Here is a 27,391-nt window from a genome sequence, read left to right on the forward strand (position 1 = left end):
TTTTCTCAGATCATTTTAAAATATGATACAGAAAATGAGTCAGGTGAAAGGCTTAAGTGAACCACAAAGTGGGGATTGAACATTCACCATTAAAAAATTCTTGAGAGCCAGAGAAGTTTTAGATCAAGGTGATATTTGTGTTATCACTTCATCCACATCTACCTGACCTTATAAGTAGGTTGGAGGGTAAAAAAACGTCACAGTAGCCCTTAGAAAGGTTACAACGATGGGTATTATTATCACTGCAGCTTCCTTTGGTGTGGTCCACTAGAACTGTGGACCTACCTCATTTTTAGGATCATATCCTAAAATGATATGAGAAAAGCAATTAAGGGCGTGGATAAAAAAATTACATCACTATGGCCCCACAAAGCCCTGCCTAGACGGATTACCGTCCGGGCGAGGGTAGGACGCAATCCGCGTCCATTGGGATCACTGACACGACCCCACACATACGAATCCCACGCTTCTGTAAACAGTACATTTGCCAGTAGATCCATTAGCCACCTTTTTTAAAAAAAAAATAATAAATTTGAATCTCTCCACAAAAACCATGGTTTTCTTCCTCCAATTCTTGGAAAGCTCATGAATCTAATAATGCTAGAAAAACCCATTTCTAACCTTCTCTGCAAACGACTTCCTCACTTGAACTTCACTGATTCAATCTACAATTATTCTTTTCCTCCTATCCAGATCTTCTCAAAACCAAAACCTAGAAAACCCATCTCTCTAAACAATAAAAGTCGCAAATCTCTCATTTCCTGCAACTCGCAGATCACCAAAAATGGAAGGAACGGGAATCTAGAAGAGGCCGAATCTGTATCCAATCGTATGCCTGTCAGAGACGTTGTCTCCTGGACAGCATTGCTCACGACATATGCAGATAATGGCAAGACTGAAAGAACATCAATGTTTTTCGACAGAATGCCTGAAAGAAAAATTGCTTCGTGGAATGCAATGATCATGGCCTATGTACATAGCCTCCAGATTGCAGAAGCTTTCGAGCTGTTTTCACAGATGCTAGAGAAAAACCGGTTTCTTACACTGCAATGATCACGGGTTTTGTCCATGTGGGGATGTTAAGTGAGGCCAAGAAACTGTACTCTGAGATGCCTCTAATTGGGCAGGACCCAGTTGCTTCGAATGCTCTGATTTCAGGATGTTTAAAGACTGGGAATTTGGAAGATGCATTTTGGGTTTTTGAGGGGATGTTAGAGAAAGATGTGGTTTCCTGGAGCTCGATGGTAGATGGGTATTGCAAGAAAGGAAGAATCGCGGATGCTATAGCAATTTTTGAGGTGATGCCAGAGCGGAATGTGGTTTCTTAGATAGTGATGATTGATGGGCATTTAAAGAATGGTGCGTGGGAAGATGGATTTAGAACATTTTTAAGGATGAGAAGGGAAGGCATCAGAGTTAATTCCATGATACTGACAGTAATTTTCGATGCATACACCAATTTGGGTAGATTCATAGAAGGCGTTCAAGTTCATGGATTGGTTCTATCAATGGGTTTTCAATGGGATGTCTTTCTAGGCAATTCCATGATCACCATGTATTCTAGTGCTGGTTGGATTTATGCTGCTAAAACTATCTTTAATATCATGAACAAGAAAGATATAGTTTCTTGGAATTCTCTTATTGTTGGCTATGTTCAAAATGATAAAATTGAAGAGGCTTATGCACTCTTTCAGAAGATGCCGAATACAGACGTTGTTTCTTGGACTGCTATGGTTGTTGGATTCTTAAATAGAGGGAGGATTGAAAAATCCATTAGTCCCGCGAAAGATGATGTAACTTGGACAACAATCATCATAGGGTTCGTGGGTAATGAGGAATATGAATGTGCGTTTCAGTGGTTTGTTCAAATGGTTCAAGAAGGAATTAAGCCCAATTCTCTTACTTTTAAGCAGTATGCTGAGTGCATCGGCAGGTTTGGCAGCATTAAATCAAGGAATGTAGATTCATGCCCGTGTTGTGATGTTTTATTTAAACCAACTTGATTTAAATGATTTTAAACTCGCAAGTATACGAATCAGATGTAGATATGGTACGTATTACGAGATCGTTCCCACAAGGACTGGTCGTCACAATTCAAAATTAAAGACTCTTCTTAACTAATCCAACAAATATTTGCGATAGTAATTAAGTAAACTAAATAAAAATCAATGGAAAAATAACCGAGAATAATGAGGAAAGTTCAATCAAAGAGAAGACTAGGACTTTCGAATCCACCCCTAACTATCATAAACCTTGTTTTACCTGTTGATTCACCCTAATCCAGATTGATATCAAAATAAATAAAGCGCATTCTATGTCCTTGGTCGGGCACACAGAATGTATAATTCTTTAAAGCATATGGATCACATCTTTCCATCCATGGTCAGGCATGAAGAGATGTAAATTCCTGTTTCTTCCTCTATAGGAACCTGTTCATGGTCAGACACAAGCACCTAGAATAATATTCCAAACAACATCCATACTAGACTTTGGTTAAGCTCCTAGAATGGAGAAGCACAAAACTTTCGATTAAGCATACTAGAGAAAGAAACAAATCAATTAAATTAGGATTAAATCAACAAGCAAGGACTATTCAAGTTAGAGGCTTCATCTCAGCCCTAGCTAAGGGATTTAGCTATCCATGTGATCAGTTAAAAAGTAAGAAAAATAACAATGATGGAATGAAAACATCCTTCTAAACTCTTTCTTCTCTTTTCTTCTCTTTTCTTTTCTTTCTCTTGATTTCTTTCCTTGCTCTCCTCAAAACTCTCGATTTCTAGCCTTTTCCTCCTCCCAAACGAGCCCTTGTTTCCTCTTTCTTATAGCAATGTAGGCGGTGGAGAGATCTTTACGCACCAGCGTGCGGAACTTCTTTACGCAGCCAAGTTCAGATGCATAACATCCCATCTTTCCTTGCTCGGTTTCCAAATAAAGACCGTCCCTTAGGACGTTTTCGAATCGTCTACATGATGGACGGATCAGATCTTTCATCTGATCAAGTATGGTGGGCCAAAACTGCTGCAGATGTCGGACAGCGTCCGGCGCGCTAAAACAGGGTACGCGGATTTCGTCCGCTGTGGTGCTGGTGGGACCCACGTCGATGTTCTTTTGATAAATCCAATCCGTCCATTGGATGCAGGACGGAATTTCGACCGCATATGGATGGTTTTGAACTTGCGTGGATGCGGCCCAAAGAAGGAATCATGCTGAGATCTTTTTGAACGTTACAGGGCAGCCCACTTGTGACCTCTATAGCTCACATGTGTGCATGTATGGGCACAAACTTTAAACATGGTTTTGTAGCTCTTGAACCCTTCTATACGATGAACGGCTTTGATCAGACGTACATGCTACCGGTGGGGCCCACAGCGGTCCGTAAAACCGGATCTTCCGTCCGTTACGCGACGCTGAAACAGAAGTTTCCGTTTTTGAAAAGGTAGTCGGGTCAGCGCTGCTGACCGACGCAAGTCATTTGGTGCTCGGGCAGTGCACATGTGCACCATGCTCATGTCACTCAAGGTGGGGCCATTGTGATGATTTCGAGAAATCCAATCTGTCCATCCTATTGCTCATCTTATTTAAACCGTTTAAGTCAAATTTGAAGTATATCCAGATTGTAGGTGGGCCTAAAATTAGAGATTAATAGGCCGATGTGTCCATTGACCCACTTCTCGAGATATCCAATGGTTGAAATTTAATATGTACAGTTTATTTATGGCTTCCAGGCTATGTATGAAGTTTCGAGTCAATTGGATGGCAGGAACCATGTGATCTTGCATTCTGGACCATTTTTGGGCCTTTTTAACGTGAACGGCTTGACTTCCTCGGGTCCCTGGCATGTAGATTCTTCAGTCTTAGTTCCCTGGAGTGCGTCCCTTGCTCTGGTGACTTCAGAGTGTCAAATTCATGCTTGTAATACTCTTTTTCCATTAACGCTCCAGATTTCATCCTGTAACAAAAATATAATTAAAATATTCCGTTAAACGATATCATGTACGTAAAATCAGGCAATAATTAGGGTCTGATATGCAATATTCGACCCTCATCACAACCCCCAACCAGCATTTTGCTAGTCCCGAGCAAAACATGCGAAAAATAATTTCAGAAATACTTGACAATTCCTGTGAACCCGAATAACTTGTGAACAGATCGTCGAGGCGGGAGAATTCTTAAGATTCATGAACGGTGCACAGAATTTTTTCCTTTCTGGAATCAAGCTCACGATAAACCTCATAATCAATTTCAAAATATTAATCCATTAATTAGAATATTCTAAACATTAAGTTCCATGAGCGTATAGTGTAATCTCGGCTTACTATCATTAAGAGATCCAATTGTCAATTTCATGATATCATTGGTAATTAACAACGGAATGCATGACAACTGAAACCAACACTTTGCCTTACAGATTAACTTTTCATTCTATCAACCTTTGATTTTTTTCTTGAACAGTAATGCCAAGGAAAGGAATCAAATCCTCACCTATAGGGAGCAAACCTATGGTAAAGATTGTACTCCTAACCCTTTTCTCATGTCAACCATGGAGAATCGAATCTTCGTATATAGGAAGCAAACCTATGGTGAAGATTATATGACTTACGCTTTCTCTCAATTCTTAGTTATAGACCAAAGCTAAAAATTTTAGGCTGGTTTCTTTCATGCATAGTGATTACCAAGTTAATCATTTAATGTTGAAATGGAACCTTAATATGCAACCGAGATGTGATATATGAGATCATGAGTCAATCAATGTTTAAAAGTTCTAATCATGGGTTGACAATTTAAACTTAACTGTGAAATCTAACCGATGGCTGAATCCAAGAGTTATAAATTACCCATATTCTGTACCTTGCAATGTTAAAATCACCCTTATCCTTCACAATCACTTCAAATGCACAAGAAATTCCAGAAAAATTTAAAAATTTTCACAATTTGTGCTCAAGACCAAAAAAATACTGATGAGGTAACCTGATCGCAGGTAGTCGAATCGCCCACCCCCAACTTAAAATCTACATTGTCCTCAATGTAAAAGAAATAAGCATGAAACGCATATGGGACAACGAAAATAAAAGACGGGTGATGGACAAATAGTACATGTATGAAAGAATCTAGAGCATTTCAAAAAAAAATAAAATCCATGTTAGAGCGAGTCAGCATAAGAGAGAAATCAACAAAAGCAAAATGATAAAAACGCAAAAAGAAAATCCTATCTATACCACTTTCGCAGGTGCTCTCGATTGCATTTAGCGTATGCAACAAGCCTTTAAACCCCTAGATTGCCCCTTGTGGACGAGTTGTAGTCTCGTGAGGGTTTGCAGTAATGCTACCCACAAACATTGAACTCATGAATGAGAAAAGTGAAATTGAATGAAAAACTGGGTTGCTTCCCAGGAGCGCTAAGTTTAACGTCTTCAGCCAGACAAGAGTGGACCATTAACTAATCAATCTTGATAACCTGGGTCCGCCAACTAGATTTCCTCAACATCTTGATTAACCAATCCCAGACTTTTTGGGAACAACTTCAACCGTGCTATTTGAAATGGGGTAAACATTCAACAATTTAAGCACCTCCGCTCGAATGATTTCTTTCATGTCTAACACCCTAAGCACCTCCGTTGGAATGATACCAACGTCTAACAATCTAAGCACCTTCGCTCGACTATCCTTTTTTATGTTAGGGTTAATCCCACTTTGCATTTCACACGATGTTTCTGCATTTTCTTCAAAATCAGTACGATGCATACACAAAGTGGGGCTTACTCCCTTCATGTCCTCTATCGTCCACCCCATAGCTGCCTTATATTCTCTAAGCACTTTAAGCAACTTGTTCTTCTGTTTCTTCTCAAGGTTAGACATTCTGATGACAGGTAGGGTCTCAGACGGACCTAAAAATGCATACTTGAGGTTTTCAGGCAATTGTTTAAGGTCAAGTTCAGGTGGTTTCTCAATAGATGGGACCGGTTTAGACTCAGAGGGTGGAAGAGGTTCCACTTTCGCTTTCCATTTAACAGTCTCCATTATAGGAGTAGAATCGAGCAATGCATTGACTTCTTGGATGGAATTCTCTATGTCAAAATTCATGCCAAAGTGTGCTAAGCAAGTCTCAAGTGCGTCTTCGGAAGATTGAAGGAAAGATTCATGCACTAGACTCTCAATCATGTCCACTTCACATATATCATCCGAGTCTGCTGGTTGTTGTGCAGCATTGAAAACGTTAAGCTTGATCTTCATGTTACCAAAGGACAACTTCATAACTCCATTCCTGCAATTTATGATAGCATTGGATGTGACCAAAAATGGACGTCCTAGGATAACCGGGATTTGACTTATAGGATTCTGGACAGGTTGAGTATCTAGAACGATGAAATCCACTGAAAAATAAAACTTGTCAACCTGGATTAGCACATCTTCAATAATACCACGGGGCACCTTGATAGATCTATCAGCTAGTTGTAATGTTATTTTAGTTGGTTTCAGCTCACCAAGTCCTAATTGCTCATAGACCGAATATGGTAACAAATTAACACTGGCCCCTAAATCAAGCAACACTTTCTGAACCTTATGCTCTCCTATGACACAAGAAATGGTAGGAGCTCCTGGATCCCTAAATTTAGGAGGAGTGTTGTTTTGAATCATGGAGCTGAGTTGCTCTGTAAGGAAGACCTTCTTATGAACATTCATCTTACGCTTTTGAGTGCATAAATCTTTAAGAAATTTAGCGTAAGCAGGGACTTGCTTGATAGCATCAAGCAACAGAATGTTGATTTGGACTTGCTTAAACATGTCCAATATCTCATTAAAGTTGTTTCCTTTCTTAACCGGTGCCAGACGTTGAGGAAAAGGTGCTTTAGGCACATAAGTTGACACATGAGTGGTTCCTGGAGAGTCAGAGTGTTGTTGGATTTTGGATGCACTAGTATGTCTCTCCGCTTCATTTTGATCTTCTGATTTGGAATTTGATTCTTCCCTAGGCATCTCTACTTTGTTCTCGATCTGTTTACCAGACCTAAGGGTAATGATTGATTTGGCTTGCTCATGATATTGTTCTTGGTTTGAATTAGAGCCAATCTCATACTGTCCTTTTGGATTTACCACAGGTTGACTAGGGAACTTGCCCTTCTCTCTCTCACTCAATGTGGCAGCAAGTTGACCCAACTGTACTTCCAGCTTGGCAATGGATTGCGCATTTGCATGTAAACTCTGCTGGTTAGCTAGTAAAGTATGTTGGGTGTCTTTTTGAAATTGAAGTGAACTCTGCATAAAAAGATTGAGTGTATCCTCAAGAGATGGTTTCCTAGATTGTGGAGGCACTTGTTGATACTATGAGAACTGCTGAGGTTGTTGACTGCCCACTTGGGAGTAAGGTTGCATAGGAGGATTTCCAGATGGTCCTCCTTGTTGTGGTCCTTTTGCCCAAGAAAAATTTGGATGTCTAGCCCACCCTGGATTGTATGTGTTTGAGTAAGGATTATTCTCAGTTCTCTGAAAGGTGTTCATAGCATGTACTTGTTCAGAGAGAAATTCTGGATATGCTGAACTAGATGGACAAGACTGCGTAGGATGGGCGAGACTAGAACATATGGCACATGACTCGACTTGAGTTGTTTGTGGAGGTCCATTGTTTAACATTAAAGCATCCACTTTCTTTGTCAAGCTATCAATTTTCGCATAAAGATCTGGCGTGACTCCTACCTCATATATACCACCTTTCTTCTGTGGTTGGGGACTCCTTTCACCTATATTTGAGTAGTCCCATTGCTGGGAATTTTCACACAAGGTTTCAAAGAAATTCCACGCTTCAACATCACTTTTGGTCATGAATGACCCTCCACTGGTGGCGTCAACCATGCGACGGTTTTGGGGTGTCAGACCATCATAGAAGTATTGAACCTGTTGCCACTTTTCAAAACCATGGTGTGGACATTTAAGAAGTAAATCCTTCCATCTTTCCCAACATTCATGAAAGTGCTCACCCTCTTTTTGTGTGAAATTCGTAATTTCTCTACGGAGAGCATTTGTTTTGTGAACCGGGAAGAACTTGTTTAAGAACTTCTTAGACAGTTGGTCCCATGTAGTGATAGACCCAACTCCTAGAGAATTCAACCATGCTTTCGCCTTATCCTTCAAAGAAAAAGGAAAGAGGCGCAAACGGATCGAATCGTCTGAAAAGTTTTGGAACTTAAAGGTGGAGTAAATGTCTAAGAATTCTTTCACATGATAATATGGATCCTTCTTATCTGAACCATAAAAGGAGGGTAACAATTGTATGACCCCAGGTTTAAGTTCAAAGTGTGCTGCCATGGTGGCAGGCAACACTATACATGAAGGCGCATTGAATTGGACAGGAGCTGAATAATCTCTAAGAGCTTTAGTTCCATTCTCTTCCGCCATTTCAAATAAGATGTTTCTAAATCTTCTACGAAAGGTTCTTTTTATTTCAGGATCGAAAGGTGCTAGTTCTATGTTCAGAGACCTACGTGCTAGCATAAACTATGTTATTAATATAAGAAAGAAAACTAAACTAAGATGCAACCTAAGATGAATAAAACTAAAGGAAAAAGTTATGAATTCCTAAAAACAAGAGAAAGCTATGTAAACGAGAATTGGAAGGAAGAACCCGAGAAAAGGAGATGATGAATGTCTGAAGATTTGAGAGCTCCTCCTTTTGAAGATAATGTTATTTAGCAGCTTCCTTCCTCAATGCTAGAAAGAAAAAAAAAGAAAAAAAAAAAAGAAAAAAAAAAAAAAAAATCCTAAGCAACGGTTAATTTCTAAAAAAGAAAGTTTGTAATCTTAGAAATAAAAACTAAGTTAGTTTCTAAAAAGGGAAAAAAATTTCTAAAACTAGAAAATAGAAAGTTACTTGAAAGAAGAATCAGAATCTAGAATTAGAAAATAGGAAATTTCTAAAAATAAAATAAAATAGCCTAGAAATAGGAACTTTCTAAAAAAAATAAAAATAAAACCTTAATTCTAAAAATAGAAATTAGAAAAAAAAAATAGAAAATTTGGAAAGAGATTACCAAATTAGTAGTTTATTTCAGGTCCCTACAAAACAGGAAATAGGTTAGTTTCTAAAAAAATTTAACCTAAAGTTAGTAAAAAACCTAAGACTATGAATTATGATAAAAGAGAATCCTAAATCCAATTGGACCGAAACAGTCCCCGGCAACGGCGCCAAAAACTTGATGTTTTATTTAAACCAACTTGATTTAAATGATTTTAAACTCGTAAGTATACGAATCAGATGTAGATATGGTACGTATTACGAGATCGTTCCCACAAGGACTGGTCGTCACAATTCAAAATTAAAGACTCTTCTTAACTAATCCAACAAATATTTGCGATAGTAATTAAGTAAACTAAATAAGAATCAATGGAAAAATAACCGAGAATAATGAGGAAAGTTCAATCAAAGAGAAGACTAGGACTTTCGAATCCACCCCTAACTATCATAAACCTTGTTTTACCTGTTGATTCACCCTAATCCAGATTGATATCAAAATAAATAAAGCGCATTCTATGTCCTTGGTCGGGCACACAGAATGTATAATTCTTTAAAGCATATGGATCACATCTTTCCATCCATGGTCAGGCATGAAGAGATGTAAATTCCTGTTTCTTCCTCTATAGGAACCTGTTCATGGTCAGACACAAGCACCTAGAATAATATTCCAAACAACATCCATAATAGACTTTGGTTAAGCTCCTAGAATGGAGAAGCACAAAACTTTCGATTAAGCATACTAGAGAAAGAAACAAATCAATTAAATTAGGATTAAATCAACAAGCAAGGACTATTCAAGTTGGAGGCTTCATCTCAACCCTAGCTAAGGGATTTAGCTATCCATGTGATCAGTTAAAAAGTAAAAAAAATAACAATGATGGAATGAAAACATCCTTCTAAACTCTTTCTTCTCTTTTCTTCTCTTTTCTTTTCTTTCTCTTGATTTCTTTCCTTGCTCTCCTCAAAACTCTCAATTTCTAGCCTTTTCCTCCTCCCAAACGAGCCCTTGTTTCCTCTTTCTTATAGCAATGTAGGCGGTGGAGAGATCTTTACGCACCAGCGTGCGGAACTTCTTTACGCAGCCAAGTTCAGATGCATAACATCCCATCTTTCCTTGCTCGGTTTCCAAATAAAGACCGTCCCTTAGGACGTTTTCGAATCGTCTACATGATGGACGGATCAGATCTTTCATCTGATCAAGTATGGTGGGCCAAAACTGCTGCAGAAGTCGGACAGCGCCCGGCGCGCTAAAACAGGGTACGCGGATTTCGTCCGCTGTGGTGCTGGTGGGACCCACGTCGATGTTCTTTTGATAAATCCAATCCGTCCATTGGATGCAGGACGGAATTTTGACCGCATATGGATGGTTTTGAACTTGCGTGGACGCAGCCCAGAGAAGGAATCATGCTGAGATCTTTTTGAACGTTACAGGGCAGCCCACTTGTGACCTCTATAGCTCACACGTGTGCACGTATGGGCACAAACTTTAAACATGGTTTTGTAGCTCTTGAACCCTTCTACACGATGAACGGCTTGGATCGGACGTACATGCTACCGGTGGGGCCCACATCGGTCCGTAAAAACGGATCTTCCGTCCATTACGCGCCGCTGAAACGGAAGTTTCCATTTTTGAAAAGGTAGTCGGGTCAGCGCTGCTGACCGACGCAAGTCGTTTGGTGCTCGGGCAGTGCACATGTGCACCATGCTCATGTCACTCAAGGTGGGGTCCACTGTGATGATTTTGAGAAATCCAATCCGTCCATCCTATTGCTCATCTTATTTAAACCGTTTAAGTCAAATTTGAAGTATATCCAGATTGTAGGTGGGCCTAAAATTGGAGATTAATGGGCTGATGTGTCCATTGACCCACTTCTCGAGATATCCAATGGTTGAAATTTAATATGTACGGTTTATTTATGGCTTCTAGGCTATGTATGAAGTTTTGAGTCAATCGGATGGCAGGAACCATGTGATCTTGCATTCTGGACCATTTTTGGGCCTTTTTAACGTGAACGGCTTGATTTCCTCTGGTCCCTGGCATGTAGATTCTTCAGTCTTAGTTCCCTGGAGTGCGTCCCTTGCTCTGGTGACTTCAGAGTGTCAAATTCATGCTTGTAATACTCTTTTTCCATTAACGCTCCTGATTTCATCCTATAACAAAAATATAATTAAAATATTCCGTTAAACGATATCATGTACGTAAAATCAGGCAATAATTAGGGTCTGATATGCAATATTCGACCCTCATCACAACCCCCAACCAGCATTTTGCTAGTCCCGAGCAAAACATGCGAAAAATAATTTCAGAAATACTTGACAATTCCTGTGAACCCGAATAACTTGTGAACAGATCGTCGAGGCGGGAGAATTCTTAAGATTCATGAACGGTGCACAAAATTTTTTCCTTTCTGGAATCAAGCTCACGATAAACCTCATAATCAATTTCAAAATATTAATCCATTAATTAGAATATTCTAAACATTAAGTTCCACGAGCGTATAGTGTAATCTCGGCTTACTATCATTAAGAGATCCAATTGTCAATTTCATGATATCATTGGTAATTAACAACGGAATGCATGACAACTGAAACCAACACTTTGCCTTACAGATTAACTTTTCATTCTATCAGCCTTTGATTTTTTTTCTTGAACAGTAATGCCAAGGAAAGGAATCAAATCCTCACCTATAGGGAGCAAACCTATGGTAAAGATTGTACTTCTAACCCTTTTCTCATGTCAACCATGGAGAATCGAATCTTCGTATATAGGGAGCAAACCTATGGTGAAGATTATATGACTTACGCTTTCTCTCAATTCTTAGTTATAGACCGAAGCTAAAAATTTTAGGCTGGTTTCTTTCATGCATAGTGATTACCAAGTTAATCATTTAATGTTGAAACGGAACCTTAATGTGCAACCGAGATGTGATATATGAGATCATGAGTCAATCAATGTTTAAAAGTTCTAATCATGGGTTAACAATTTAAACTTAACTGTGAAATCTAACCGATGGCTGAATCCAAGAGTTATAAATTACCCATTTTCTGTACCTTGCAATGTTAAAATCACCCTTATCCTTCACAATCACTTCAAATGCACAAGAAATTCCAGAAAAATTTAAAAATTTTCACAATTTGTGCTCAAGACCAAAAAAATACTGATGAGGTAACCTGATCGCAGGTAGTCGAATCGCCCACCCCCAACTTAAAATCTACATTGTCCTCAATGTAAAAGAAATAAGCATGAAACGCATATGGGACAACGAAAATAAAAGACGAGTGATGGACAAATAGTACATGTATGAAAGAATCTAGAGGCATTTCAAAAAAAAAAAATCCATGTAAGAGCGAGTCAGCATAAGAGAGAAATCAACAAAAGCAAAATGATAAAAATGCAAAAAGAAAATCCTATCTATACCACTTTCGCAGGTGCTCTCGATTGCATTTAGCGTATGCAACAAGCCTTTAAACCCCTAGATTGCCCCTTGTGGACGAGTTGTAGTCTCGTGAGGGTTTGCAGTAATGCTAAACACAAACATTGAACTCATGAATGAGAAAAGTGAAATTGAATGAAAAACTGGGTTGCCTCCCAGGAGCGCTAAGTTTAACGTCTTCAGCCAGACAAGAGTGGACCATTAACTAATCAATCTTGATAACCTGGGTCCGCCAACTAGATTTCCTCAACATCTTGATTAACCAATCCCAGACTTTTTGGGAACAACTTCAACCGTGCTATTTGAAATGGGGTAGACATTCAACAATTTAAGCACCTCCGCTCGAATGATTTCTTTCATGTCTAACACCCTAAGCACCTCCGTTGGAATGATACCAACGTCTAACAATCTAAGCACCTTCGCTCGACTATCCTTTTTTATGTTAGGGTTAATCCCACTTTGCATTTCATACGATGTTTCTGCATTTTCTTCAAAATCAGTATGATGCATACACAAAGTGGGGCTTACTCCCTTCATGTCCTCTATCGTCCACCCCATAGCTGCCTTATATTCTCTAAGCACTTTAAGCAACTTGTTCTTCTGTTCCTTCTCAAGGTTAGACATTCTGATGACAGGTAGGGTCTCAGACGGACCTAAAAATGCATACTTGAGGTTTTCAGGCAATTGTTTAAGGTCAAGTTCAGGTGGTTTCTCAATAGATGGGACCGGTTTAGACTCAGAGGGTGGAAGAGGTTCCACTTTCGCTTTCCATTTAACAGTCTCCATTATAGGAGTAGAATCGAGCAATGCATTGACTTCTTGGATGGAATTCTCTATGTCAAAATTCATGCCAAAGTGTGCTAAGCAAGTCTCAAGTGCGTCTTCGGAAGATTGAAGGAAAGATTCATGCACTAGACTCTCAATCATGTCCACTTCACATATATCATCCGAGTCTGCTGGTTGTTGTGCAGCATTGAAAACGTTAAGCTTGATCTTCATGTTACCAAAGGACAACTTCATAACTCCATTCCTGCAATTTATGATAGCATTGGATGTGACCAAAAATGGACGTCCTAGGATAACCGGGATTTGACTTATAGGATTCTGGACAGGTTGAGTATCTAGAACGATGAAATCCACTGGAAAATAAAACTTGTCAACCTGGATTAGCACATCTTCAATAATACCACGGGGCACCTTGATAGATCTATCAGCTAGTTGTAATGTTATTTTAGTTGGTTTCAGCTCACCAAGTCCTAATTGCTCATAGACCGAATATGGTAACAAATTAACACTGGCCCCTAAATCAAGCAACGCTTTCTGAACCTTATGCTCTCCTATGACACAAGAAATGGTAGGAGCTCCTGGATCCCTAAATTTAGGAGGAGTGTTGTTTTGAATCATGGAGCTGAGTTGCTCTGCAAGGAAGACCTTCTTATGAACATTCATCTTACGCTTTTGAGTACATAAATCTTTAAGAAATTTAGCGTAAGCAGGGACTTGCTTGATAGCATCAAGCAACGGAATGTTGATTTGGACTTGCTTAAACATGTCCAATATCTCATTAAAGTTGTTTCCTTTCTTAACTGGTGCCAGACGTTGAGGAAAAGGTGCTTTAGGCACATAAGTTGACACATGAGTGGTTCCTGGAGAGTCAGAATGTTGTTGGATTTTGGATGCACTAGTATGTCTCTCCACTTCATTTTGATCTTCTGATTTGGAATTTGATTCTTCCCTAGGCATCTCTACTTTGTTCTCGATCTGTTTACCGGACCTAAGGGTAATGATTGATTTGGCTTGCTCATGATATTGTTCTTGGTTTGAATTAGAGCCAATTTCATACTGTCCTTTTGGATTTACCACAGGTTGACTAGGGAACTTGCCCTTCTCTCTCTCACTCAATGTGGCAGCAAGTTGACCCAACTGTACTTCCAGCTTGGCAATGGATTGCGCATTTGCATGTAAACTCTACTGGTTAGCTAGTAAAGTATGTTGGGTGTCTTTTTGAAATTGAAGTGAACTCTGCATAAAAAGATTGAGTGTATCCTCAAGAGATGGTTTCCTAGATTGTGGAGGCACTTGTTGATACTGTGAGAACTGCTGAGGTTGTTGACTGCCCACTTGGGAGTAAGGTTGCATAGGAGGATTTCCAGATGGTCCTCCTTGTTGTGGTCCTTTTGCCCAAGAAAAATTTGGATGTCTAGCCCACCCTGGATTGTATGTGTTTGAGTAAGGATTATTCTCAGTTCTCTGAAAGGTGTTCATAGCATGTACTTGTTCAGAGAGAAATTCTGAAAATGCTAACTAGATGGACAAGACTGCGTAGGATGGGCGAGACTAGAACATATGGCACATGACTCGACTTGAGTTGTTTGTGGAGGTCCATTGTTTAACATTAAAGCATCCACTTTCTTTGTCAAGCTATCAATTTTCGCATAAAGATCTGGCGTGACTCCTACCTCATATATACCACCTTTCTTCTGTGGTTGGGGACTCCTTTCACCTCTATTTGAGTAGTCCCATTGCTGAGAATTTTCACACAAAGTTTCAAAGAAATTCCACGCTTCAACATCACTTTTGGTCATGAATGACCCTCCACTGGTGGCGTCAACCATGCGACGGTTTTGGGGTGTCAGACCGTCATAGAAGTATTGAACCTGTTGCCACTTTTCAAAACCATGGTGTGGACATTTAAGAAGTAAATCCTTCCATCTTTCCCAACATTCATGAAAGTGCTCACCCTCTTTTTGTGTGAAATTCGTAATTTCTCTACGGAAAGCATTTGTTTTGTGAACCGGGAAGAACTTGTTTAAGAACTTCTTAGACAGTTGGTCCCATGTAGTGATAGACCCAACTCCTAGAGAATTCAACCATGCTTTCGCCTTATCCTTCAAAGAAAAAGGAAAGAGGCGCAAACGGATCGAATCGTCTGAAAAGTTTTAGAACTTAAAGGTGGAGCAAATGTCTAAGAATTCTTTCACATGATGATATGGATCCTCCTTATCTGAACCATAAAAGGAGGGCAACAATTGTATGACCCCAGGTTTAAGTTCAAAGTGTGCTGCCGTGGTGGCAGGCAACACTATACATGAAGGCGCATTGAATTGGACAGGAGCTGAATAATCTCTAAGAGCTTTAGTTCCATTCTCTTCCGCCATTTCAAATAAGATGTCTCTAAATCTTCTACGAAAGGTTCTTTCTATTTCAGGATCGAAAGGTGCTAGTTCTATGTTCAGAGACCTACGTGCTAGCATAAACTATGTTATTAATATAAGAAAGAAAACTAAACTAAGATGCAACCTAAGATGAATAAAACTAAAGGAAAAGGTTATGAATTCCTAAAAACAAGAGAAAGCTATGTAAACGAGAATTGGAAGGAAGCACCCGAGAAAAGGAGATGATGAATGTCTAAAGATTTGAGAGCTCCTCCTTTTGAAGACAATGTTATTTAGCAGCTTCCTTCCTCAATTCCTATAAACAAAAAGAAAACAAATATAAATTAAATTTCCTAAAATAATGCTAGAAAAAAAAATAATCCTAAGCAACGGTTAATTTCTAAAAAAGAAAGTTTGTAATCTTAGAAATAAAAACTAAGTTAGTTTCTAAAAAGGGAAAAAAATTTCTAAAACTAGAAATTTGAAAGTTACTTGAAAGAAGAATCAGAATCTAGAATTAGAAAATAGGAAATTTCTAAAAATAAAATAAAATAGCCTAGAAATAGGAACTTTCTAAAAAAAATAAAAATAAAACCTTAATTCTAAAAATAGAAATTAGAAAAAAAATAGAAAATTTGGAAAAAGATTACCAAATTAGTAGTTTATTTCAGGTCCCTACAAAACAGGAAATAGGTTAGTTTCTAAAAAAATTTAACCTAAAGTTAGTAAAAAACCTAAGACTATGAATTATGATAAGAGAGAATCCTAAATCCAATTGGACCGAAACAGTCCTCGGCAACGGCACCAAAAACTTGATGTTTTATTTAAACCAACTTGATTTAAATGATTTTAAACTCGCAAGTATACGAATCAGATGTAGATATGGTACGTATTACGAGATCGTTCCCACAAGGACTGGTCGTCACAATTCAAAATTAAAGACTCTTCTTAACTAATCCAACAAATATTTGCGATAGTAATTAAGCAAACTAAATAAGAATCAATGGAAAAATAACCGAGAATAATGAGAAAAGTTCAATCAAAGAGAAGACTAGGACTTTCGAATCCACCCCTAACTATCATAAACCTTGTTTTACCTGTTGATTCACCCTAATCCAGATTGATATCAAAATAAATAAAGCGCATTCTATGTCCTTGGTCGGGCACACAGAATGTATAATTCTTTAAAGCATATGGATCACATCTTTCCATCCATGGTCAGGCATGAAGAGATGTAAATTCCTGTTTCTTCCTCTATAGGAACCTGTTCATGGTCAGACACAAGCACCTAGAATAATATTCCAAACAACATCCATACTAGACTTTGGTTAAGCTCCTAGAATGGAGAAGCACAAAACTTTCGTTTAAGCATACTAGAGAAAGAAACAAATCAATTAAATTAGGATTAAATCAACAAGCAAGGACTATTCAAGTTGGAGGCTTCATCTCAGCCCTAGCTAAGGGATTTAGCTATCCATGTGATCAGTTAAAAAGTAAGAAAAATAACAATGATGGAATGAAAACATCCTTCTAAACTCTTTCTTCTCTTTTCTTCTCTTTTCTTTTCTTTCTCTTGATTTCTTTCCTTGCTCTCCTCAAAACTCTCGATTTCTAGCCTTTTCCTCCTCCCAAACGAGCCCTTGTTTCCTCTTTCTTATAGCAATGTAGGCGGTGGAGAGATCTTTACGCACCAGCGTGCGGAACTTCTTTACGCAGCCAAGTTCAGATGCATAACATCCCATCTTTCCTTGCTCGGTTTCCAAATAAAGACCGTCCCTTAGGACGTTTTCGAATCGTCTACATGATGGACGGATCAGATCTTTCATCTGATCAAGTATGGTGGGCCAAAACTGCTGCAGAAGTCGGACAGCGTCCGGCGCGCTAAAACAGGGTACGCGGATTTCGTCCGCTGTGGTGCTGGTGGGACCCACGTCGATGTTCTTTTGATAAATCCAATCCGTCCATTGGATGCAGGACGGAATTTCGACCGCATATGGATGGTTTTGAACTTGCGTGGATGCGGCCCAAAGAAGGAATCATGCTGAGATCTTTTTGAACGTTACAGGGCAGCCCGCTTGTGACCTCTGTAGCTCACACGTGTGCACGTATGGGCACAAACTTTAAACATGGTTTTGTAGCTCTTGAACCCTTCTACACGATGAACGGCTTGGATCAGACGTACATGCTACCGGTGGGGCCCACAGCGGTCCGTAAAAACGGATCTTCCGTCCGTTACGCGCTGCTGAAACGGAAGTTTCCGTTTTTGAAAAGGTAGTCGGGTCAGCGCTGCTGACCGACGCAAGTCGTTTGGTGCTCGGGTAGTGCACATGTGCACCATGCTCATGTCACTCAAGGCGGGGTCCACTGTGATGATTTCGAGAAATCCAATCCGTCCATCTTATTGCTCATCTTATTTAAACCGTTTAAGTCAAATTTGAAGTATATCCAGATTGTAGGTGGGCCTAAAATTGGAGATTAATGGGCTGATGTGTCCATTGACCCACTTCTCGAGATATCCAATGGTTGAAATTTAATATGTACGGTTTATTTATGGCCTCCAGGCTATGTATGAAGTTTCGAGTCAATCGGATGGCAGGAACCATGTGATCTTGCATTCTGGACCATTTTTGGGCCTTTTTAACGTGAACGGCTTGATTTCCTCGGGTCCCTGACATGTATATTCTTCAGTCTTAGTTCCCTGGAGTGCGTCCCTTGCTCTGGTGACTTTAGAGTGTCAAATTCATGCTTGTAATACTCTTTTTCCATTAACGCTCCTGATTTCTTCCTGTAACAAAAATATAATTAAAATATTCCGTTAAACGATATCATGTACGTAAAATCAGGCAATAATTAGGGTCTGATATGCAATATTCGACCCTCATCATGTTGTGAAGACAGATTTGGGGTCTGACAACTCGATTCAAAATTCTACTGTCTATATGTACGCAAAATGTAGTGATGTTAACGATGCATATACAATTTTTATTGGTATTGATAAGCTGAACCTTGTTTCCATGAACTTAATAATTACTAGGTTTGCCCACCATGGGTTTGGGCAAGAAGCATTATGATTATTTAGAGAAGTGCAGATCAATGGCTACCAACCCAATGAGATTACATTCCTAAGAATTCTTTTAGCTTGTGTTCATGTGGGTTTAGTCGAGGAAGGATGGGAATTGTCACGCCCCAAACCTGAAAATTGGATTCACAGGAATCCCGATCGCTAAATCCGGTGCCGACAGCCTCCGTATTACCCCATTCTTGGCTCCTAATGCCCATATGCTGGGTTCCATTCCTAAGATCCTACAAGGAGGATTTTCCAATATACATTTATCTCGTAAGAAGCATAACCACAAGTTTATCCAAATCACAAAAGCAACATCATCATCACATATCCACTAATATAAACTTTGAATACAATGCTGAAAGAGAAATACATATGTCAAAAATCAAGACTCCGGAAGACCGCTGCACGCTCTAAGCTTAATACTGCTGCAACCTAACATCACCTGCACGCATCTATCGTGCATAAGCTTATAGAAAGCTTAGAGGGTGGTGTAAGTGTGTGCATAAGGTAAGTGCCAAGTATTCAATACAATGCCATAATCATACGATATCGAAATATATTGGCAAGATCATGAATCATACGATATCAGTGTAAGCGGAAGTACTGACAAGTCCATGAGTCATACAATATCAGAGTACATAATACAGATCAGCTGTACAAATGAAGAGTCATAAAGACCCAAATATCAGATGTCGATGATGCAATGCAATACACAATTCCTAATAAGTTCATGAATAGCGTCAGCCGTACCTAGACCATATAAATGCAGAAACACAGTAATCCAAATTGTCATACGTCGCGGATGTAATGCAATATGCGGTGCGAATGGAATGACCATGTTGGACTGTGAAGTCGGGATGATAGTACATAGTATCGCAGGCTATAGGGTCCATCACAAGGGACTTCTATCCAAACTAGTCACATACCTAATTTGGATAGTCAGATTCAATGTGGCGAACTCCTGATCTCAGGTTAATTGCGCGCCCCAACCGAAATCCTGGCCATTACGAAGGTACACGTAACAAATAGTTGCGCACCACCAATCCGAGTGGATAATGAATAAATGAATGAATGAGTATGTAACTCCCGCTCCACAAATCACTACTGTACATCTTTGGAATCATCACCAGGGTCTAGTACACTCTACACCAGCTTGCCGCCCTATCAAGCACACAACTGGGTAAGTGGAAGAGACCTCACTATCCGTCTGCCAGTAGTCAGCCAATATCTACCCGGCACGTTGATAGTGGACCCATTCACGAGCTAGTCAAACTCAGCCTAGCTATGCCTACACCCTTAAGCAGGTAAGGCCACACCCTCTCCCAACCGACCACGACACAGTGAGAGATGCAACCTCTTGATATTCGGCACTCGGGCGCTCATGTATCTACTCGGTCTCGACGTTAGGGCATCCTCTAGTACCAAGAGGGTTTAAGAATTTTCACCCAGGGTCATCTATGACAGCTCAATGCTAGTAACAGATTTTCAGTGTCCCATCGGGCCATCTACGACATGCCTGTGGAGGCTACAACCCTGATGTCGTTAGGGCGTACAGTAATCACAACACACAAAGCAAGATGCATGAGTCATACAATTCAATCATGCATCAATCCTGCACATGTTGTGCACTCTTGTAAGATAACCTCCGCATATTAGGCAGTCTCATAACAACCTGCCCAATAACATATGCAATAGTCAACCACATCTCATAACAAATATGCAGATGATGCGTATGAGTATGTATCCTGATGCTATGCTGTCACATACTTATAATCAGTATCAATAACCGGCATCGACAATCGACCTCGACAATGTGGACATTTAACCAACATTGCTCTCAAGGAATGGCCCACATATAGCCTAACATATAGTGGACCCATGGCCTCACATAAGGCCAAATATATAACACTATGAGCCTTACTCAAGAACTTAATACACATCACGATGGGCCCTTCACATGGGCCTAACATACATCACAATGGGCTCCATCACCTGGCCCTCAAATGCATCATGATGGGCCTCATCACATAAGCCTCATATACATCACATTAGGTCGTAAACACGGGCTGAATACACATCACAATGGGCCTCAAATATGGACCGCATATATAAAATATTGGGCCTCGACAATTGGCCTCGACAATCGGGACCTTGACAATCGTCCTATACAATCGACCTCAACAATCGAAATCAGCCTCAGCAATAGGAATCAGTCTCGACAATCGAAATCAGAATCGGCCTCGACAATCGGAATCGGAATCGGCCTTGACAATCGGAATCGGAATCGGCCACAACAATCGGCTTCGATAATCGGAATCGGAATCGGCCTCAACAATCAGCCTCGACAATCGGAATCAGAATTGATAGTCGGCCTTGACAATCGAATCGGAATTGATTGTCGACCTCGATAATCGGAATCGGTATCGACAATCAGAATCAGAATCGGCCTCAACGATTGGTCGAATAAGGCCTAAGGGAAGGTCACAATGTGGACATTAAACCATCATTGCCCATCAATGTGGCCATTTAACCAACATTGCTCCCAAGCAGTGGCCTATATATAGCCAAACATATAGTGGGCCCATAGCCTCATGCAAGGGCCGAATACACATCACTATAGGCCTCACTCAAGGGCTTAATATACATCACAACGAATCGCGTCACATGGGCCTTATACACATTACAATGGGCCACGACATATGAGCTGAAAATACTTCTCATTGGGCCTTATCAAATGGGCCGGAAATACATTTCATTAGGCCTTATCAAATTGGCTGGAAATACATCACAATAGGCCTTGCCCATAGGCAACGAAAATGTCACAATGGGCCTTATCATATGGGTCTCATATACAACACATTGGGCCGCACCAACTACACCATTCGTCTATTTTAGAGATCATCATAGAGCATTTCCCAAAATGAATCATATCGAGAGATCATCTGAACCACACTTTAAATAGTGGTGGAGATGATGATTGAAAGATCAACTGGACCATACCACAAATAACAATGGTGATAATGATTTTTCATCGTTAAATCCTATGAGGCCCACAATAACGTATATTTTCCATCCAATCTGTTCATGAGGTCACCAAGACCTGGTTGAAAAATAAATATCATGTTGATCCAAAAAAAAACTATGACCGAAAAAGGGTTTCAATGGTGGTCGTTCAATCTCCACGATTTTCTGCAATGTGGTCCACCTGATAGATCAACGGTGTGGATCACAAATGCGTTGCGGTGCACCCCACAAAGCCTGCCAGATGGACGACAAGGAAATAGTTCATACATCATACGGTGGGGTCGACATGTGTGTGGGGCCCACGCTACTGAGCATCATGGATAAAATACATAGATCATGTATGGCCCCCACAGAATTTGCTGACGGCAGTACCACAGCAGCTGCTCTGTGGTTCGTCCATAGATGGATGGTTAAGATAACAAATACATCACGCTGGACCCACAGGGCTGCTGACGTCTTGCAGTAGCTATATTGCTGGGTGTGGTGCTCCAGCCAATCCACTGATATGGCCCCACCGTCCAAATGAATGGACGGCAGGGATGAAATACAAAAATTGAGGTGGGTCCCATGCTGGCAAACGGACGGAGGATAAAACACATGCGTCATGGTGGGGTCCGCAGCACCGTCCAGCACCTTAGACAGTGAAGATGAAACAATTACATTAAGTGGGTCCCACCACCTGCATGTGTGACACGTGCGGGGTGGGCTCCACATCAGGACGGTTAGATATAACACGTACCCACTGGTGGGACCCTCAGAACTAGCTGACCGAAATGCAGCAATGATATGGCTGGTCCCCACCGTCCAGGTGAATGGACGGTGTGAATGAAATGCATACGTCATGGTGTCCAGGGACTGGAGGTGAGGTGTCCCACATCCACCGTCCAGATGATGGACGGTCTAGATGATGTGGATATAAAATGTACCTCACGTGGGTCCCGTATGGATGGACGGCTAGATATAGAACACATCATCAAGGTAGGCTCCATGGATGAACGACCTGGATAAGATATAGAGTCCAGGTGGGTCCCATCATCCTGGGATGGACGGTGTGATCATAACACATACATCACATTCGGTAGGCCCCACCATCCAGTAGGCGGACGGTGGATGGCATGGACGAAAGAACTACATCAGGTGGGTCCACACACGTGTGGACCCACCACCTATTAATAAATCTAATATTTGTATTTTCCATCTACAACACATGTTGCTTGAACAACGAGTGGCCCAGCAGATCACGGCCCATCTGGCCTTGCTCTGGGTGAGCAACTGATGGATGGCGAGAATATAACATGCGTACATCATGGTAGGGTCCACCAGGGTGGACCACACAACCACGCGACCAGCTGAAATTTGTTTTTTTCCCATCCAAATAGGCCTGAGTGGCCGCTGGACGTCTAGTAACAATGGACAGCAAGGGCGACCTTGTTGCTGGACGACCCGGATTTCTCACACATCCTCAGGTGGGCCACGTTATGGGAAAAAGAGAGATAGAGAGAGAGAGAGAGAGAGAGAGAGAGAGAGAGAGAGAGATCGGATGATGGAGGGACCCCACCACTATGGGCCCCTCTTGGTACAATACAAACATCAAAATAGGTCCCAATGGGATCCATACCATCAATCGGTAAGCCCCACTTGATCCATCACAAAAATACAATCTAACCTACAAATCACCCACCTTTGATCTCTTCTTCCTTCTTCCGTCAATGCATGCTTAAGCTCCAATGGAATATGTTTTAAGGGTTGAGATAAAACTTGGATGGTGGAGATGAGAGGTAGGAAGGTGGGCCATACTAGCTCTCTCATGGGAAGTTTAGATGTTGGATCTCTCCTTAGGTTGCTTGGAATGAGAGAGAAATGAGAGAGAGATGGGTGATGTAAGGAGAGAGGGATGGGTTGGGTTGAATTTTGGATGAGAGAGGGATGAGTGGAGAGAGAGAGAGAGTTGACTTTAGGGGAGGGGTAGTTGTACTTGGGGATAGGTGAGTGATGGGGTGTGATGTGTACTTGATTGACGTGATTGACGTGATGGGTCGTAGAGATTCTCTCAAAATTTGCAATGTGCGGTGTTTCTTCGGAACGAACGCGGGTCCACATCTCTTGGCCTGGGTATCGGATCGATGCGCAAGTCGCGATGTTGGAACCGTGGCGACGGCGCGGTCACTAGGGTACAAGTTTCGAGTCAAGTCGACTCCGATATGTAGGACCTAGCTTATGATTGCGTGTAAACGTCGGATACAAGTCGAGGGTCACCGAAATTTGACCAGGAGGACCGCGGAGGCCTACGGAACGGTACGGTCTAGGATACGGGTCTTACAGGAATACTTTAAATCTATGAGCTCTTCTTATTGCATCGAACCAGAGCCTGACCACTATACGTGCATGGTTGATCTCCTTGGGCGGGCCGAATTGCTTAAGGAAGCAATGGATCTGATTGATTCGATGCCATTTCAGCCCTCGTTGGCTGTATGGGGAGCTCTGCTCGGATCTAGTAGGATCCACGAGGACCTTGGGCTTGCAAAGCTTGCAGCACGACACCTTTTTGAATTGGAACCTAGTAGTGCAATAGCTTACGTTGTACTATCGAACATGTATTCAAAAGCTGGGTTAAAGAAGGATGAGGAAGAGCTGAGGATGATCAAGAAATCAAGAGGGGTGAAGAAGAATCCCAGTTGCAGTTGGATTACAGTGAATAACAAAGTTCACTTGCTCCTTGTAGGGGATCGGTCCAACACAAAATTCAAAGAGATTTGGGTCATGCTAAGAAAGATTGCAGCGGAAATGGTAGATGGTGAGCAGTGAAACTGAAGAATGACAAATGGTCTAAGTAGGCCAATGTGGCATGTGTGTGTGAGATCCAAGCTATTCATCAGGTGGTCCCCAGTGTGGTGCTGATTCCCTACTCTAGCCTGTGGACGCTGATTCAACCCACATCATAAGTGAATTCCATACCTGATCCATTTAAAATTCTCCCACCAGCCAGTGGGGGTTACTACCTGGGAGAATGAGACTTAAAAAAGTAAAGGCAATTCTACATGCCATGGGCCAAATAATCAGGTCAGTCCTATCATTTTCTGCGCTGCATGTGTATGAGAAATGGAAAGTTAAATAGTGGACTTGTAGAAATAGTTGATTTTCTCCATGAAGACTTCCAACTCAAAAACTTTGAATTTACTCAAAAGTCCATAAGAGTCGAGTCGAGTAACTCGTTTTTTCTGGGGTCTTGAACACCCATGCTTCATCATTTTGGAACTCTGGAAGGCATGAAACTCGGCAAGGTTCGACAATGTGAACCCATCTCTCTCCCAAGATTATTGCTCGGATCCACTGCTGGTCCAAACATGTTTCAAGCTAGCCATGGCTCAGGTGCTCACTTTCCTCCAATTTCGGCCGGGATTCAAGCCCCCTCATACAACCATGATCCTTCTAACACAAACAGCAGGCCTCAACCACTATATGTGCCCCAACAGCAGAGCGACGGTCCTGCTCGCTCTCCTCTCTCCTTTGCTGGCATCAAGGTTGTGAGATGGTACCGACCAATGCCTGGATGGGTGAAGATTAATGTCAATGGCTCGGCCCTTGGCAACCCAGGGCTATCTGGAGGAGGGGGTGTTTGTCGCGATGAGAGAGGAAATTTCATTTTTGCGTTTGCAGCTGGATACAGCCACAACTCTAACGTCCATGTAGAAATCAGGGCCTTCCACGATGGGTTGCTCTTATGTCTATCTAGAGGTTTCAGGAAGATAATTGTGGAATCTGACTCCGGGCTTATCATCGACTTCATTTCCGGGAAGGCATCTCCAGGATGGAAGTGGAGGGCCTGGCTCTACAGGATTAACACCCTCATCTCTGGTGCCCATGTGGAGTGGGCACACATTTATCGAGAAGGCAACGCGCCCGTGGACTCGATGGCATGCCTGGGTAGTGGGAATCAGGTCTACTCTCTTTTTGAGGATACCGATAGCCTTCCATCCCAGTCCCGGGATCTTCTCTTCCTGGACAAGTTGGGTTTGGAATCGATTAGACCTAAATAACTAGGGACCTTTGGGTCGACATGATTCCTCTTTTTTGGAGGGCTGTCCGTTGTCTCCTTGCTGCTCTGTTTTGTACTTCCTTTCTTTTCCTTCCTTTGCTTTCACAAGGTAGGTGCGGCCTCTTTTCTTTTTGTTGGGGCACTCCCGAAGGTATGTATATTTGTTGTGATTAATGGAATCGTGGCAAGAGCCCACTTAAAAATAAAATAAAATAAAATAAAATAAAATAAAATAGAGGAAGAAGAAGAAGAAGAAGAAGGTAATGTGTAGTGTTCAAAATTTAAAACCATTGTCGAGTCTCCATGATTTGATGAATTTTGTTGAGTTATTTCGAATTTTTTTCAAGTTTTGTTGAATCAAGCCCTGGCTGATTCATGTTTTTGTCCAGTCTTGATGAAATCAGATCGAGTCAAATCAACTAGGCCAACTCGAGTCTGAGCTCTTTCGCATATTTAAACATAGTTCCCATTGATGACAGGTCCGACTTGATGATGATCTGCCGTTTACATAATGAGCCCACTTGGTGAATGTACAGAACTTGGACACATGTCAGAAGAGTACTTGTGTGAGAAGCTAAAGCAGGGCCTAAAGGTAATCCTTGCAGAACTGTTGGTTCATGACAAAATCGGATGAGACGATGAGCAGTGGATTAAAGTTGAACACAGAAACAGAACAAGTCAATACATCAAACAGTACTGCATTTTGAAATCTGTAATTGGCGAAAGCTGGAAAAGATTGAAAAATGTATGTTAATTTTTAAATTTCTATTCAGAAATACAAAATTTGAGGCAAGTTCGAAGAATTTGACTGTGGTTGGAATCAAGAAGAAATGATGAATATATCAACCAATGGCGTCAAAATGCTCCCCTCACCTGGACAAAAAAAAAGGAAAATTACAGGGAGTATATCATTGACATTTACGTCTTTTGACGCCTTCTGTGCGTCACTTAGTGCACTGTATTGAGGGACTCTCAACACACTTGCCAATGTACACATATATACAAGATTTGAACCGCTCAGCAGACAGGTCGTGCATGTGTCGTTTGGTGGTCCAACCACACAGTCACCGAGTAGGTAGAATTTTTGTGTCCTTTCCCAGGACAGGTATAGTCGCCTCTAGGTTTTTGAGCCGACATGACATGCGTTCGAGATCCTGCCTTGTTCATCAGGTGGGCCCACTGAGTGTGCCATGAACCAAAGATCAGGGTTGGTCTCTGCCGTCCCCATTTGAGGCACACATGGGCCAGCCAATGACAAGGCAACCTGATTTTGCACCACGGCACATTTACAGTGGGACCCATTTGATGAACAGTGAGGGACTTGCAACATACACATTAATTGTGTTTGTGACGAAAAGTTATGCTGACTTATCTGCAATCTGCAATTTGTACGATGAACTGAAGTCGGGTGGTGATTGGATTCAAGAGCAATGGATGGGGTACACCAAAGGGTGAAGAATGTCGGCATTACCCAGCAATTTCTATGAGGAACAGAAGCTGGGTGTGATTGGATTCAAGAGCATTTTAAATTTCATAGGGAATCGAAATGTGTTTCTCCACCAAGGAAATGAGACATAGAGTGAAAATGAATTTTAGCCCAGTGCACTTCCCACTCCCAAGGGACCTGAGGCTCACACAAGCCAAAATGGAACATTTGTGCGACCCATG

General features: G+C 41.1%; 2 non-coding genes and 1 pseudogene across 2 annotated transcripts; all 3 read left to right on the forward strand.

The window, feature by feature from the left end:
• The first annotated feature begins 597 nt into the window (after positions 1 to 597).
• LOC131245100 (pentatricopeptide repeat-containing protein At1g53600, mitochondrial-like) lies at positions 598 to 25,724 on the forward strand (annotated as a pseudogene).
• On the forward strand, positions 7,907 to 8,013 carry LOC131223796 (small nucleolar RNA R71). The gene has a single exon (XR_009160699.1). It is a non-coding gene; the product is annotated as a small nucleolar RNA R71 (small nucleolar RNA).
• LOC131222402 (small nucleolar RNA R71) lies at positions 15,115 to 15,223 on the forward strand. The gene has a single exon (XR_009160031.1). It is a non-coding gene; the product is annotated as a small nucleolar RNA R71 (small nucleolar RNA).
• Positions 25,725 to 27,391: the final 1,667 nt, after the last annotated feature.

This window comes from Magnolia sinica, chromosome 1, assembly GCF_029962835.1.
Source record: "Magnolia sinica isolate HGM2019 chromosome 1, MsV1, whole genome shotgun sequence".
NCBI classification, from domain to species: Eukaryota; Viridiplantae; Streptophyta; class Magnoliopsida; order Magnoliales; family Magnoliaceae; genus Magnolia; species Magnolia sinica.